Source organism: Crocuta crocuta, unplaced genomic scaffold (assembly GCF_008692635.1).
Source record: "Crocuta crocuta isolate KB4526 unplaced genomic scaffold, BGI_CrCroc_1.0 scaffold131, whole genome shotgun sequence".
Lineage (NCBI taxonomy): Eukaryota > Metazoa > Chordata > Mammalia > Carnivora > Hyaenidae > Crocuta > Crocuta crocuta.
In genome coordinates, this window is record NW_027528977.1 from 1,650,193 (window position 1) to 1,665,056 (window position 14,864).

A 14,864-nucleotide genomic window follows, 5' to 3' on the forward strand; every position below is an offset into this window, starting at 1 on the left:
GGCTAATGTAATACCTTCTTTTCCCACAGTACATGTACCATGAATATGCCTTCTATTTATTAGATGGATGATTTGTTTCACCTCATATCACCTTCATAATTAACTGGTTTCAAGGATGCCACTACTGGAAAACTGAGTCTTCTTTTTCTTTCTTTCTTTCTTTTTTTTTTTTTTTTTTCCTGTCTCAGACTCTTTTGAAGCACATTGATATTACTGTATTTAAACCTATGGCACCTAAACAGGAGGACTTGGCTGCAGGTAGAGGCAGTACCATCTGAGTGAGGAGGGTATCTCCTGTGACTTCTTTGTTACTTTGCAGTCACAGTTGACTTCAAGGAGCAGATCTTAAGGGTAAAGGAAGATGAGGATGTTCCATTTCTGTTGGTTGGTAAAAAATCAGATTTAGAAGATAAAGAAGTCTTCTGTAGAAGAAGAAAAGGGCCAAACCAATTAGCAAAATATTAACTATATGGAAACATCTGCTAAAATGTGAGCTGATGTTGACAAAGTATTTTCTTTCTATTTAATGAGGGAAAGAAAGTTGAGCAAGAAAGATGGAAGACCTCTGAAATAGAATTTACTGTGGCTCTGATTATGTACATGTGAGATGTGCCTGGCCCAGCCAGCTGGGCTCACATGGTTTGTACCACAAGTACATCTGAGGGGCCTACTCTCTGTGGCTGGGAAGTGCCTGCAGCAGCTTCTGTCCAACTTCCAAGTTCCCAGTTTCACGAGGCCCTAGATGATCTTCTTTTCAGGGTACTTGACTTTCAACACTCCTTTCATTTATGGGTCAGCTCGGCATTTGTTTGCTGCCTTACTACTTGATCTCCAGGCCTCCCCACTTGTCATCGCCCCATGAGTCTGGTCTCAGCTTAATATTCTAGAGAATATTGCTTATGATGATATTACATATACACCACAAATATAAGTGTGCATCAAATTTGTAAACAATGTAGGACCCAGGTAGAGAAAAGAAAAAGCTAAAGATTTTGTGCCATGAGAAAAAAAAAATAATTAAATAAATAGGATGAAGTAAATTGATAATTAAAATCAGTAAGATTGCACTGATATTGGAAATGAGACTCATTCATCAAAAACACATTAAAGAAGTCATTTTAGCATGTGGTCAAGAAGCTTTCATGGATATGAGATCAAATTTTGATCAATGCAAAACATTTATGTTTTACCCATTCTGTATACATTAGTTTCTAGTAATGTTTGCCATATATAAGAATGAACAGAATGGTTTGAAATAAGAAATATAGATTAATGATCTGAGGATTAATGATCTCAGGATCCTGAGAACTTTACCTCTTGGGTTTTTATAGAAAAGTCTTATTTCTTTTATAAAATACTTATATGAAAGTCCATGTACAGTCCTGAAATAATAACAAAGTAAATTGTGTGGTAGTCTTGAATATTTTATGTTGTTATTAAAAAAGGTATTCAGTAATACTACAGGCATTATTTGAGTATTGATTTGATTATGCCACAGTGACTAATTTTTTCTGTGTCATTTATTTAATATATGCTGTTACAAAAGAGGTTCCAACATTATACACACACGTATGTGTTTATATAAATATATAGAGACCTATATAGACAAATACATATATGCACATGCCCAATACATATACAGTAAAACCTTGGATTGTTCTGTGAGTTTTCCACCAGATGAGCAAAGATTTCTAATAAGTTTTAACTTGATAAATGAGTAATATCTTGTAATACAAGTCGGATATGATGCTAGATGTCACATGATCACAACAGAGCCCGTGGTTCTTCTCTTTCTCTCTCTCTTTTTCTGTGGGATTGTGAGTTATCATCTCCCATATTGGGATGCTTGGTCTCAGGCTACGGTGTTGAGGAGAAATTAGTGATTTTTCAGAATGTTGGAAGGTGCCCACAAGTGTCACTAGTATGTTTTTTGTCACTTCAGAGTATCTATGGACAGTCCTTTGCTTTTCCATGCAAGAGTAAGCTTAGGAATGCTTTACTTCATTCTAGGTCAGGCTGCCTGAAGATGTAGACCCTTTCCTCTGCTGCCTTATTGCCAGTTACATTAAATACTTTATATGACACGTTTATCAATACTGTACTGTAGTCAGCATCTGTGTGAGTATTTACAATGGTCCCTGTGCAGGAAAAGGTTGAAAGGAAAGGTGGTAAGAAGGAGATAATTACGGTGAAATCATTGAGAAGTATGAACAGGTATGCATGTGGCCAGAATTGCAAGATTTTATAAGAAGTCTACATTTGCATCCCATCTCCAGCGAAGGAGGAGAAAAAGGCAGAAGAATCTCTGACTTAAAATGAGATTAGGAAGATGTGTAAAAAATGGGAAATAGTGCAAAATTTTGTCGAAAAGCACCACCTGAATAAAGTTGTAGCAGTGCGAGGAATGAGTTTGATGAATCCGTTTAACAACAATGCAATGTCACATTTCTTCAGAATCCTCAGAAAGAGGCAAAAGCAGTGTCATTGGATAGGTTTCTTGTTAAAGTTGCATGAAAAGAAGATTCCATTGAGCCAGTAGATAGTAGTGATTTTGTTAGTGATAGTGAAAGTCATCCTACACAATAACCCTCCCCTCTCTTGTCTCCCTCACACCAGCTGGTAAGGTTTTCAAAAGTAAGTGCAGGCTTATTTGTTTAGTTTTCTTTATATTTTGCATATTCTTTATTATCTTGTATTATATTACAGTATTGTGATCATTTTTATATGAATATTTTGGGGTTATAGAATGAATCATCTGAGTTTCCATTATTTTTTATGGGGAGATTTGCTTTGATATACAAGGGCTTTGAATTACAAGCATGTTTCTGAAATGAATTATGCTCACACGTGTGTGTGTACTGAGAATGCATATACAGTAAAACCTTGGTTTGCATGTATGTGTGTGTGTATATATACAGTGCTCAGTGTGTGCGTTTTTTATATATCCATACCGAAGGATATTGGCTTTTTTTTTTCAAGTAATAGTATTTTCAACTGATGATATTTTATAAACAATGAAAACATTTTAAAAGAAATATTTAACTGAGGCTTCTTTTTTTTTAAGTTTATTTATTTTGGAAGAGACAGAGCACAAGTAGGGGAGAGAAAGAGAGAGAGGGAGGAAGGGAGAGAGAATCCCAAGGAGGCTCCGTGCTTCCAGCACAGACCCCAGTGCGGGGCTCAAACTCACAAAATCATGAGATCATGACCTGAGCCGAAACCAGAGTCAGATGCTTAACTGACTTAGCCACCCAGGTGCCCCATAACTGAGGCTTCTTAATTGAATGAAGAGCAAACAAAGGTACATTAAAACTACTGGATTTTTCCCTACAAAATGGGAACATTGATGTTATTCAGATATAGTAGTAAGTATATCTACTCAAGTTTTTGAGAGCATATTACAAGGCAGTGACCTATTTATTAGCAAATAAAACTATTAAATAGCATATACTTGGAGACCTAGGATAGTTTCATTATGTTGACTGCTCTAGTAACTTCTACAAAATAAATAAATTTTTTTATGTGCATGTGGGGACAGTTGATTCAAATAAATAATTTGAAACAATAAAAACAATGGCTGATTGAGATTCTGCCTCTTAATGTGGCTCTTTTTTTGTGTGTATGTTATTTTCGCTTTTTTGTTTTGACGTTTTATGTGATACTAGTTTCCATTTAAGTGTAATAATATTTTTAAAATACAGGTCATGATACACATCAAAGATAAAAGAGAAAGAAAGAGGACGGTAGGAAGGGAAGGAGGGAGGAGAATACGGGGAAACAAGGGAAAGAAAGAATGAAAGAGTGAGTGAGAAAGGAGAGAGAAGTTGAAAAAGAAAGAAATAGAAAAAATAAAATATAAAAATCACATTTTCCAGTAAGTAACATTTAATTGCAATGCACATGTTTTCAAGTTCTGTATCACAGGAAAAAAATACTCTACGCTTAAGTACAGTCTCAGGATTGTCAGAAAAACTGATTAATTTTGCTCTCATTCCCATTTTCTCAACAATCTTTGTCTTCAGAGTGGATAAATGCAGTGTCACTCTGGGTTCGCTTGGCAATCTTAAAATTGTCACAAGAATGGATTGGGTGCCGTTTTCTCTTCTTGTTACAATCTTTGTCATGAGCTCTCACAGACCTTTTAATGCTTGATATGCTCTCATTCTCATTACATATTCTCATTCCCATAACAAAGATTATAATGAAAGAAGAAAATGTCATAAAATTAATCCATTCTCATAACAGTCTGTAACGAGGGCAGAAAATTGAGCAAAATTAATCCGTTCTCATAACAATCTGAAGATTGTAATGAGAACAGAAAATGGCATGAAATTTATCCTTCTTTTGACAATCTTTAAATTGTAACAGGGCAGGAATGGGATACAAGATTAACAAGCCCTTGGGACAAAGGCTCTAACCAGAACTGAAAATCATACAAAATTAATTTGGGTATGTGTGTGTGTATGTGTAGGTTTGTGTTTGAGAAAGGCCTGAAAGCCTGCAACTGTAATGCCTGGTTCCATTGGGATACCATATTAAAATCAGTACTCATTTTAATTTGCCTTAAAATACTAGAGCCTGACACCTTTGCTAGGGTAGTGAATTAAAACAAATATAGATGTTCACTCCTCAAGTAGACCCAGAGGGCAAAACTGTAAGTAGGATAGTAAAGAAAGTGGAATCTGTTACTGAATTCATCAAGTTATGAATAACCCATTTGTTATCCAATAACTTTAATTTCAAAATCTTCTTTTAAAACAAATGACACAGTAGATACAGCCTAATGCCGAGTGATAGATGTGTGACCACAAATTTTAATTTATTTGTATGAACAACTGACCTGTGTGTTTGTATGTATACATTCTCACTGGCATACATCCCTGGTCAGATAGCCAGGATTTTCATGTACACTTACTTTTTTATGGTTTGCTTATTGTATAATTTCTTCACTTAGTCATTTAATGAATTGCATTTATGATTGCCTTTCAGAACGTTTTTGTTTTAAATATCCTCAATTTCTAAAAGGAAACTAAGGTCAGACAATACTTGCAGAGGCTGCAAATCTATTCAAGCGGAACATGAACGGCTTTTTATTTGCCTTTATAATTGAAGAATAAACAATGTAGTGAATTAATGTGCTAATTATTCTTACTTAATGAGGACACACATATTTGTGCATAGAATGGATTTTAAAAACATTTATATAGCATTTATGTTAAAACATCCATTATAAAAGGATTTATGAATATATTCTCACTTTTGCAAAAATTATAAACTTTTTTCCATAAGTACAGGACTTGTTACAAACAAGCAATGACTTCAATTGCTTAAACAACAGCCTGTCATTTTAAAGGTACATATTAGGAGCTAATAATAAATGGCAATAATATTAAATACTTCACAAAGTTTTATTTTTATAACATCAAAATGAAAAGTCTCATTTACATTATTGTTTTCCATCTGTTAAGACTGTACCTCAATAACATTTCAGAAGATTGCAAGTATATCAGTGAAATTGCAATAAATTATTGGGATGCAGAGCTATTTTGTGGTATTTCACTCATACTTTAAAAGGAAATATCTATTTGAAAACCCTCACAGTTATGTATAATGATATCACTGGTTGGAAATGCATTATCAAACATCAGTAGTCTAAAACATAAAAGATAGTGTTTCAATAAATTGGCAGCAGAGTTAGCATGTTTTAAATATACCCTTATTTTTAGTTGCAGCTGTTAGAAGTTTCATATCCAGAGCTTAGTTTGAATGATTTGCTAAACCGTGTCTTGTTTCCTTTGGCAAGAAATTATACAACTGTAACTACAATTAAGAATGCTTTTCTGATAAAAATAAAATTAAAGTCTAGGTAAAGTAAGTAAATTTGGACATAGTTAATGGTGCCATATTTTGAGAAACATGCAAGGCCTGGGCTTAAATTGCCACCCATTTTTCTACATCCAGAAGAAAGATAAATATAGTGATTCATAGTACTCGTGAAACCTTCAGAAAGTAAACCTTTTGCTTCATGGAAAAATGAGAAATTTGGGAGGTGGCACTTTTCATCATCAACAAAAGCTATTTTTGCAGACCAAAGAAGAAATGAAAAACTTTTCATTTATTTAGCTGTTCCTGGAAAGGTTGTAAAAGGTCCTATCATGAAAGACGAAAAGGAAGAGCTGTTCATAGAAAGCTTTTAAAGAACAAACATCATAAGCTCAGATTCATATGGTAGGTGGAATATTGTAGGAAGGTGCAGGGGGCAAAAGCACCAGGATGTGATCCCAGAAAGAGGAGCCTCTTCTCTGTACTTTTTCCATTGTTCCTACCTTTTATATACTTGGCTTTAGGTATGTTCCAATTTAATGTACTATTCTGTGTGGACATCCAAGTTTTCAAACAAACTGTGAGTGGAAGTTCTCTTATACATTAGTTTTATTAAATAGTACACCATGGGACAGCTTTACAGAGTATACTCGTATAATTCTGGTGCAATGTGTGTCATTATCAAAATGTGTTCATCATTCAAGGTAGGCTTTTTCAAATTGCACTGGCATGCAACACCACGAGTCTTTGTATGTGATTATATTGATACATACTGCTAATAACTATATACCTTATTTTCATTGTTTTGTTGAAATAAAAATACCCATTTCTGACATGGACAAAACTGATATTTTTATTATAGTATAATCATTAAAACACTTTTATATGAAGTATATGGAGAATGTTTTTACCAATTGTGAGAATTCCTTTGTAGTAGAAGAAACTCCAAGAGACTGTGAAATGGAAGGTGAAATGGAGCCTTGGGGAAGGAAAAAAAGGGACTTGAAAATACAGGGAGGACTGGAAGGCAAAGCATTGTGCAAGGAAAGGCTGGACAGAGATAGGAAAGCTCCAGGTGACAGTGGTGATAAAGGATTTGTGGACTTGTTTAAAATGTTTGTTCTGTGTATATGATAAAAATACTTTCCTCTGTATCATCAACAAAATATTAAATAATTTGCATATTGCTCAGTAATTTACCTGCATAAATGGAATTTTGTCTTGGAAGCTTAAAGAACAGGGTGAAGCGATATTGAAGATACTGAATTATATATGTGAAGAATGAAAAAAGATAATATTCAAAGGAAAAATAAAGCCATATCCTGTATTCAGCTACTGGATAGAAATTTTACTAAAATAGAGACAATTAGACTTGGGATGTAATTCTTTCTTTAGTAAGGGTTATCCCTTCAAACTTTGTCAGTCTGGGAGTACAGATATGATCCATTAATGTATAGATTATATACCAGGTGGTATTGAGAACTTCCAATCCAATTTCTCAGAGATTACTTATTAGTCAAGTTCCTCCAGCTCCTACATTTCCTAAGCATAGCAAACCATTGCTCTATCCCAAGAAGACCTTGCCAGCAGGGTCAGTCTCCACCCATCATTGCAAATGGAAGGGTCCGTTCTCCAGCCCTAGATGTTCCTTGTATACCACTGGTATTAACTCTTTACTGTGGAAGCTGTGTTTATCAGGAAACATAATCTCTTTTCTCTAGTATCTGAACTATGGATTAGTCTGTCCATCTGTCTTTCATTTTACTTTTGGTGATGAACCTGAAATGCCTCTAATCATCTTCACGTTTCTCAGGGACCTAATCTACAAAAGCCTGGGATGTAAGGCAGGAATTTGCTTTCTGATTCTTATGTGGGTTTTTGTTTTTTGTTTTTTGTTTTTTTTTTTTTTTTTTGCATTTCTTTATTTGTTCCCACACCATTTTGTCTACCTTTTTAGATTACTAGACAAGTTGCCATTGAGTTCCTATAGTTTATCTGTTCTGTCCCAAAATGTTATTTTTATTTTTTCCTATTTTCAACACCTCTCTTGAATTATAGTTAGGTTTTATGCTCCCCTGTCAGCCCTCAAATTGAGATCATAAACTTTATAATTTATGTGTCAAAACCCTACCTTTGAATTAAATCCTGTGTGTCAAAACCCATTGAAAAGATGTAGTTGTACACTCCATCCCCCAAATAAAGCCCAATTTAATATGTTCATTCAGTAAAATTATCACAATGTGTTTCTTTAGCAACACTAAAATGATGAAGTGATTCTGCTCGCCTTCTTTAAGTAGTGTAGGTAATTTCCTTTGGATTTCACTGATCATGTGCAGCATTGCACTGATAATTCATTTTAATAAGAATGAGACAGGTGACATAGAGTCTAGCAAGCAACATGAATGGAGAGAAAGTGCTTTGTTTAGACATAGAAGAAAAATACCACTTTATAGGTAGGCATTTATTTAGCCTTTATTTTAGACATTTTAACAATTGTATCCTGTCACTTCTGACAGCTGTTTCTTAAAAGCAAAGCCTGTCTTGAAAGCTAGTCCTGAGTCTTAATAGCTCTGAGACTTTGTATAATGCTTTATAAAAGATAAGAAAATAAGCAATGGGACTGAAATTGAAATTAGGCATGAGAAAGTCTCAATTGGATGGAGGTGGATCGCACTTAAAAAAAAAATATCAAGAGGGAGGTCGTTTTTATTTAAGTCTCCATACGTTTTCAGTTCTGTTATAAGCTAAAAGTGTAACAAAAAGCTTCTGTTTGTCCCCTTGTTTTCTTAGTAGTAGTAGTAGAATATAAATTATTAGTAGAATTATTAGTCGTAGAATTAGTAGTAGAATATAAATTTAGTTTGGTGGTAAGTAGTTTTAAGTTAATTGAACTGAATGACATTTTTTAAGTATATTTCTACTAATAACGAATACAATTTATTTTCCTTAGAGAACTAGCCTTCATATTGTGACAAAAACTTTTTCCAGAACCTTGTTTTAAAATCTGTTATTCAGGGGCACCTGGGTGGCTCAGTTGGTTAAGTGTCAGACTTCAGCTCAGGTCATGATCTCACAGTTAATGAGTTTGAGCCCCACGTCCAGCTCTGTGCTGACAGCTTCAGATTTTGTGTCTCCCTCTCTCTCTGCCCCTCCCCCTCTTATACTTTCAAACATAAACATTTAAAAAATTTGAATCTATTAATCAACAAAATAATAAAATATTTTTTTAACAAAACAAAGATATGGGTGTGTAAAGAGGAACTGTTCGCACACACACTGCACACCGTTAATTTATTTGCTTTTTTAATATATTTGAGATAATAAAAATAATTTTTTCTATTCAATAATGATTTCTCTGCAGTCAGTAAGTAATTTCATCTCTCTTCTTCTAGGTGAAATGGAAGTCCAGTTTATTTCAGATTCTGCTTCAGTGAATGAAAGAGAACAAAGGAGAGAGGTAAACTGAGTTTTAAGTTTAAACTTATACTAACATATCTAGGAAGTATAATTATTATATTTTGCGAAGACATCTATGATCTTTTGCAAGTGGGGGGCTTAGATATTGCACATGAAACATGAAATAATTAAAATATTTAGGTGAACATAAATTACTTAAAGTGGTAGTTTATTGTTTTTTATCTTGATTTGTACAATTTAGGAATTGTACAAAGCGGAGGATACAAAACCATGACTAATGTTGGCAGCTGGCCTCATTTATTTTTGATGCATACCCAAAAGGTATTCAGAGTTTCATATTTCTAAAATTATATTTAGGGTGTTTCCTTCTGGGAAGCTCATGTCACCTCCTCCTCCAAAAATGGCCATTGTATATCAGAGGAACCTCAGTTGGATTACCTCCATTTTCCATACAAGTCTCTCTTAACCCAAACCTGCCACTCTGTTATAGTCCTTAGAGAAAAGTGAAAAGCCATGATGAAAACTATATCCAGAATTTAGTCAACATATAGAGAGGCACTATCCCTCCATTTTGTTTCTGAAGAAACATAGACTTTTCCTTGAAACAATGTAAGTTAAGTTTCAAGAATTTTCAAAAAGTTTAAATGTTTTTGAAATAATGCTAAACACTTGGTATCAATGTATTAAATGTGAAACTGATGATGAATTACATAAATTATTATACTTAATATTTATGGAGAAGAATGTTATGGGTATGTACCTCAAAATCTACTATATACTGTGTTTTTATTTTCTGCTATATCTCTTTAGTTTTAAGGCTGTTAATCATTTTTAGAGAAAAAGATCTTCACTAATAAATTAATGTTTTAGCTTTTAACTTGTATTTATGAACTGAGAATCAATGAAAAAATTAGAGAAATAGTTTTATTTATCATTGCCTTAATTATTGTTTAGCTTAATCATGTGAACTAGTTAATTTATACTGATTATAAGCAGAGGAATATCATAATGATAAATTGCAATATATCGTATTCATTATTTTACTTCCATTATATAATCAAGAAAACATATCTTTAAGAGGTAAATTTTAGCTTTTCCTTGTAAAGCCTTCCTATAACTTTTGGTGCTCATATTTAACCTTCATGTTATAGTTGGCCCCAAAAGATTTTTCTATTAAAATAAGTTCATTTAAAAATTATGCAAATAGTATATATAAATCTATTTTAAAATTAAAAATTAAACACTGTGTGTAAAAATTGTGTTGGAAAGAGATTCCATTGAAATTTTGTTGAGTCATGTATGTACATATACATATGTCCCTATAGTAACATGCTGTTTTTCTTAATTTTTTATTTTAATATGTCATATGGACAAAAATTAGGATTGAATGTGACAAAAATATATGGAAAATTTGGTTAAGTTTCTTTTTCTTTTAATGGGTTGTTTTTGTAGCTACTAGTGCTGCATAAAAGTTGTCTCCAAAACTTCAAGGCTTAAAGCAGTAGTAATCGTTTCATTATTTCTCAGTTTCTTATGTTCAGGTAGTTGGGAATGTACTAGCAGCATAGTCAGGCTTCAGGTCTCTCTTAAAACTGCAGTTAGATGTGGATGGAGCTGAAAGAGCTGGTGATTGCAGAAGCTAGGGACCTTGCTGGGCATCTCTTTTTTATGTAGTTTCTCAAATGTGATCTGGTCAGGTGGACCATGAGAAGTCCTCCCAGCATAGTGGCCTGAAGGCAGTCAGACTTTTTACATAACAGCTCAGTGTTTTACATAACACTCCAATGTTAGTGCTGACATGAGCAAGTCAGAAGCTTGAATCACCTTTTATGATCTAGCTTTGGAAGTCATCTAACATCATTCCCATCCTATTCTTTTTGGTGAAACAGTCACAAATATAATTACCCTGTCTACAGGTAGGGGATCATCCATCTTGGTTTGTTTGGAGATGGTCTTGGTGTTCGGACTAAAATCCCACACCCTGGGAACACCCATGGTACTTAGTTACCCCACTCTCAATAACAGAAAAGTATTGAAGTTTAATAAACTTCTTTAGTAAATTTCAGCAATCTTATGGTTTTTGATTTTAGAGTTCTCTGTAATCAACCTTTATTCCATTAAACCATGATGTCTCCAGCATTACATTCTAGAAAACTGATTGTTTTCCTTTAATTTAGCTTTTAATCTATAATTACTTTTTGCATTGTAGTATAAAGGAGAAGTTAAGGTTCATTTTAAAGGAGAAGTTAAGGTTCATTTTCTTGCATATAATTTAATGAATTTATTGAAAAGATCACTTTTCCCCCAATATATATGTAGTGGCATATCTAGATAATGTAATTTTACATGATTTTCACTGTCATAATTAGTAGAAATTTCTTGAACTATAATAGTAAAAGACCTGCACCTTTGTGTTCTTTTTTTCAATATTGCTTTGGTTATTCTAGATCCTTTGCATTCCCTTGTAGATTTTATAACTCACTTGTCAATAAAAAACAACAAGGGGAGGTTTCTACGATTGTGTTGAAACCATATATCAATTTGAACAAAATGAGCATTATAGATAGACCCAGGCTTTTAATACACTAATCTGGTTTTGATATACATTGATTTAGTTATTGAGTTTCTTTCAGTAATTCTCTGCATTTTCTAATTTCAGGGTCTTGCTTATTTTCATTATATAATTTCCAGGTATCTGATATTGATACTTTTGTACATAAGTGTAACTGATGCTGGGGCGCCTGGGTGGCTTAGTCGGTTAAGCATCCGACTTTCGCTTAGGTCATGATCTTGTGGTTTGTGGGTTCGAGCCCCGCGTCGGGCTCTGTGCTGACTGCCAGCTCAGAGCCTGGAGCCTGCTTCAGATTCTGTGACTCCCTCACTCTCTGACCCTCCCCTGCTCACGCTGTCTCTCTATCTCTCCTAGAAATAAATAAAAATAAGCTATTATTTGCTATGGCCAGTTTCATGAGAATATAATTTTAACCATGGAATGGTAATGAATTTTAGCAACAATCTTTACTAGCTCTTTTGGTCTTGCCCATTATTCTGCTAAAATGGTAAATTATGAGGAATGTTTTTCCAGAAATAAATACCACTTTCTTATTAGGTATTAACCATTTGATACATCACTGGATTATATTTTCTAATTTTTTAATCAGTTTTTAAATTACTGTTTTATGATTTTTTAGACTTTGATTGTGCTTCTGTTCATTGTTACTCTGGTTATTACAACATGAATTTTTTAATTTATTAAAAATTATATTAATACAAGTCACTTCCTAAATGGTGCCACAGGTAGACTCTATTTATCCTTTATGTACCTTTTGTTCTGTTGTTATCTTATGTTTTACTTTTATGTATGTTGTAAATTCCATAATAAACTCTTACTGTTTCTCTAAGACATCAGTATTCATTATATTTATTAATTTATTTACTATTTTTGGAAATTTTCAGTCTTTCTTAAAGGTTTATGTTTTCATCTGGGATTCTTTACCTTTAGTAAAAATAATTACTTCTGGTACTTCTTACATTTCATATCTGCTGGAGACAAATTCTTTTAGCTTTTCTCTTTTTAAATAATATCTTAATTTTGCCTTTATATTTGAATAGTATTTTTTGCCATGTTATACCTTTCCTTACCTTAAACCTGTAATTCTATTCTATTCTGCATCTTAGAGTTTCTCTTGAAAAGCCAACTTTCAGTGGTATTTTTTAAGATAATTTGTGTTTTTTATTCCTTCTGCTGTTTTTAAGTATTTTCTATCTGTATTTATTTTGTTTTTGTTTTTATTTTTGAAATTTTGCTACAGTGCATTTATCTGTGATTTTCTTTGTAGTTACCTAGCTTTTTAGCCGCTGAATTGCTTGAATTTGTGGTTTTATATCTTTCATCAGGTTTAGAAAATTCTTAGTCATTTTTTCTAATATTTTTTCCAAAATTCTTTTGTCTCCTCTATACCTCAATATATTTTTTAAATATTTTGAGCTCTTCTTCATATATCTTTTGTTCTTCCCCTTTTTCCCTTTTACATCCATGTTCAGTTTGAATAATTGTTTGATCTTTTTATGAAATCACTAATCCCATCTTCTCTTGGTTTCAACCTTCTGTTCAACCCTTCCATCAAGACTTTGACTTCAGATAGTTGTATATTGGTGCTTACAATGTTTACATTAGATTCTTATTTTTATTGATTTCAAATATTTCTTGAAATATTTCTTTCCATTCATTATGTCCATATTTTATTCCATTTTACTTAATGTATAGTCACATTATTGGGAAATCTTTTCCTGTCAAATCCAATATATGAATTATCTCTGGTTCTATTGCTATTGGCTAATAAGCATAATTAGTAAATTTTTAAAAACACTTTGACATTTTAATTTCTTCTGAATATAAATTACTTTTTTTCAAGCTGAGAAGCAGAATTCAGGCCATTTAGTCCTCTAGGGATCCAGGCAACAATATAAGATCATAATAGATGGTGCCAACACTGGGGTTATAGACCCTAAATAAATACCGTGTATTTGTTTCTCCCTTAGTAAACAGCCAAAAGTTCAGAGCTTAAAGGCAAGATATACAGCACATCTTCATCTGCAAAGGACAGAATCAACCAAATTAAATGCTTGGCTAATCCAGTGCCAAAACAGGTCAGAACTAGCCCAGGTTTAATGAGCAGGGGAAATTTTTACATTTTGAAGACTTGCTCTGAGGTTTAAAAAACTTCTGATTGTTGTTAATAAGAAAGCAAGTAAAAAAATTATGTATGTAACTACACAGATATTTAATTTTGCCGGGATCTTCCACTAGTTAGAGATTAGTATAGGGAATAAAATACTTAGATATTTTAATATTTCAAACAAATTACCCCACTTCCACCTGTGCGTGTCCCTCCCCAGACCATCTAGGTGCTGAATATGGAATGGTATAAGGCAGTGCACCAGAAGTCCATAACTAGCAATTTTGTGCTTGCTAGATTTATATATTTTATATTGTAGGATACTGGATGTTGTTGTTTTCTAAAAATTATTGAATTCTCTTCTGTCATTCACTTAAAATCTATTATTTATTACCTTTATCCTATAAACTTTTACTTAATATTTTCAGGACAGGTTATCATGGGTTCTCCTTTATTTTGGTATTGAAAATGTTACTGCTTATGTGTACTTTTTTTTTTTTTTTCAAAGTCAATGGTCTTTCTGGAATTTCAGTTAAAGGTCCAGGATGGTCACCAAGGCCATTCCATACTGGCAGGTTTGGGCTCCATACTCCAAACTCCATTTCTTAGCTTTATATTGCCTCTAAAATACTGTCACTTTTCCTGGGCCTCCCAAGTGACTATATTCTACTAAGCGTGCACACATCGGGAACATTTTCTCTGAAGCCCTTTCACTCTAAGACTATGTCTTCAGATGCCACTTGACTAAACAATTTTTACTTGTAATATCTGTCTTGTCTGTCAATTGAGATCTCTCTTTTTATGTATTTTCTTCCCCCACAGTATGATTTGGACAGTTCTTTCCAGGAGAAAGCTTCTGTGAATATATTGGCTCAGCCTTATCCCTGTTCAGCAGCATTAGGTTCAGTTGTTCTCCTCATAGAATTCAAACTTTGTCTCAACAGT

The 14,864-nt window shown here is 33.3% G+C and overlaps 1 long non-coding RNA gene across 3 annotated transcripts in view; it reads left to right on the forward strand.

The window, feature by feature from the left end:
- Positions 1 to 14,864, forward strand: part of LOC144225860 (uncharacterized) — a 433,280-nt gene that overhangs the window by 256,408 nt on the left and 162,008 nt on the right. For all 3 annotated transcript variants that reach the window (XR_013333435.1, XR_013333436.1, XR_013333434.1), the window contains exon 3: positions 9,216 to 9,280. This is a non-coding gene — a long non-coding RNA (uncharacterized LOC144225860). The remainder of the gene's footprint in view (positions 1 to 9,215; positions 9,281 to 14,864) is intronic.